We start from the raw sequence: 2559 nt of genomic DNA on the forward strand, positions 1-2559 counted from the left end.
TGATTGTCACATCTCAGCACAGTTGGTTCTTCATCCTGCACTCCCATATGCCATAGAATCCTTCTCAACCATACGGCCTCACATGCAGCAAAACAAGCTGCCTTGTACTCTGCTTCGGTAGAAGACAATGCCACTGTTGGTTGCTTCTTACTAATCCAAGAGAAAATTCCTGAACCCAAAGAGAAACAATAACCAGAAACTGACTTCCTGGAAACAATGTCTCCTGCCCAATCTGAGTCACAGTTCCCCACAAGAGAAGTTCCGAAACTGTATGTGATACCATAGTCAAGAGTTTTCTTCAAGTATCTGAGCACCCGCATCCCAGTCTTCCAATGACTCTCATGAGGTTTGTTTGAGAACCTGCTCAAAACACCAACAGCAAAACTGATATCTGGTCTGGTGTTACACAAGTAGATCAGACTGCCGACCAACCTCCTATACCTCCCAATGTCTGCTAATGCTGATGTATCCTCACTACAAGATATAGACCTTATAGCGACGTTTAAAGCGACGAAAATACAAACAACAAAATTTGCCCCCGTCGTCGGAAAAAGCGTCGTTATTGACGACGCCATGGAATCGTCGCTATTTGCGTCGCTATATGCGTCGCTATTTGCGTCGCTATATGCGTCGCAAATGCGACGCATATAGCGACGCAAATAGCGACGCATATAGCGACGGTTGCAGAGAATTTGCGACGCTGATAGCGACGACAATAGCGACGTCTGCAGTAAATTTGCGACGCAAATAGCGACGGTAACAGAGGAAAAAAAAATTTTGTGGCAGGGCAGCAAGCTGCCCTGCCACATATAGCACTGTGTGCTGTATGAGAGCCATACAAAATAGTTTCTGCACTGCTGCATACAAAGCGTTTGCAAACAAAAAGAATCTATACTGAAATCATAAAACTGATAGATGAAATAAATACATGATATCGCATAAAATGCGATTGGTACAATCATAAAACAATATCACTAATACATAGAAAATGTCTACATAGATCGGGCGACTAAAAACTAAAGGTATGTGAGCGCTAAGGATCCGAGGGCGAGCTACAAATCGTCGTCCCCCGAAAGCTCGTCCCTCTGCAAAGGAGCATCAAACGGATTCTGCAGAAAAAGAAACAACATATCAATCCACCATACAATAATGCATTCAAATATCTCATGGTAACTACGGACATGAAAGATGAGAGACTTACTGGGCCGCCGCGTCTGTACAATCGGTCGATCAATGATCTGAGACCGTGCCTCTCTGCATATTGAGTCTCAAGGCCTTGCGGATCACGATTTGTAATGGAGTGCTGCAAAGAAAACAAAATGCTAACTGTTAGAAATATGATTGTCAGTACAAATAATATCTCAAAAAAACAAATAAGCAAAACAAAAGAGAAACTTACAAAGTCCTCCAAATATGTCCTGTGGCCGCCACTCCCAAGATGATGTACCGATCCGGCCTCGATTCGTGCCCTCGCCGCCTCCCGCTGCTGACTCCAACGTCCTGGCGAATTTGTAGCCTCCTCCCTCAGTCGGCGCCAGTCCTCTGCATCTAACCACTCGGGCTTTGGAGCCCCACTCTTGATTGCCTTGCGTGCGTCGGATCGTCTATGTGACATGTATGCACGCATGCAATCCATCATCCAGCCCGTAGAGAATCTATCCACTGCGGCTGGCACCGGGAACTCCTCATGCAAGGATGCTACTATGTACTCCTTGCTCCCCTCCGGTATGTTCCTCCAATGATCCAGGACGTTGTGCCGAAAAACTTGTTGGCACAACTCCCTCATGCGAGCTATCACCCTCCTCCCCTCATCATTCATGATGATAGCTCCTGACCTGCCATCCACTAGGTATCCATAATCCCTAGGAGTGTGCCTCGTATGGGCCCTCTCCCATCTCCGTCCACGCTCCTGGGCATATCCAGGAGACCCCTGAACATCCGGTGTACCGACGGGGGTACCCTCTCCCGGAGTGCCACTGAAAGGGGTGCCACCAGAGGGGGTGCCACCAAAAGGAGTGCCACCAGAGGGGGTGCCACCAAAAGGAGTGCCACCAAAAGGCGTGACATCTGCCGACGGCTGCGCAAAAGCCGGAGTAACTGGAGTGGACGTCCCCACAGGTGTGACAAATCCTGGAGGTGACCGAGCTCTAGCTGAACGACGAGACGGAGACACCGCGTCCATGTCTCCACAGCAGCACCCCCCTGATCCTCCTGCAGTCGCAGTCCCTCCCTCTGGCCCAAGTCGCGAGCGTCGAGATCGTCTGCTCGAAGCTGAAGCATCTGATCGCACTGAAGCTGATCTAGCAGAGCGCCCTGACGAAGAACGAGACAGCTCCTGATCTGCTATCTCTCTGAATCTCGCGAGCTGATCTGGAGACATACGTGCCATCATCTCCTGAAACTCCTCATCGCTCATCCCTCGACTCATCCTGAAAATAAAGATACCTGCAGAGATAAAAAATAATGTTAGAATAATCAATTGAAACTATACAAAGCGCATTAATATAAATCATTTTTGAAAAATCCATCTTAAAATGCATATCTTATCTACCTTTATGG

General features: G+C 47.9%; 1 long non-coding RNA gene across 1 annotated transcript; it reads right to left on the reverse strand.

Moving 5' to 3' along the window:
* Positions 1-916: 916 nt before the first annotated feature.
* Positions 917-1523, reverse strand: LOC148031403 (uncharacterized). The gene is made up of 3 exons (XR_015691995.1): positions 1400-1523; positions 1202-1303; positions 917-1109 (listed from the first exon to the last, which is right to left on the reverse strand). It is a non-coding gene; the product is annotated as an uncharacterized LOC148031403 (long non-coding RNA).
* Positions 1524-2559: the final 1036 nt, after the last annotated feature.

Source organism: Lygodium microphyllum, chromosome 9, assembly GCF_053477565.2.
Source record: "Lygodium microphyllum isolate KBCC chromosome 9, Lygodium_microphyllum_v1.1.10, whole genome shotgun sequence".
NCBI lineage: Eukaryota > Viridiplantae > Streptophyta > Polypodiopsida > Schizaeales > Lygodiaceae > Lygodium > Lygodium microphyllum.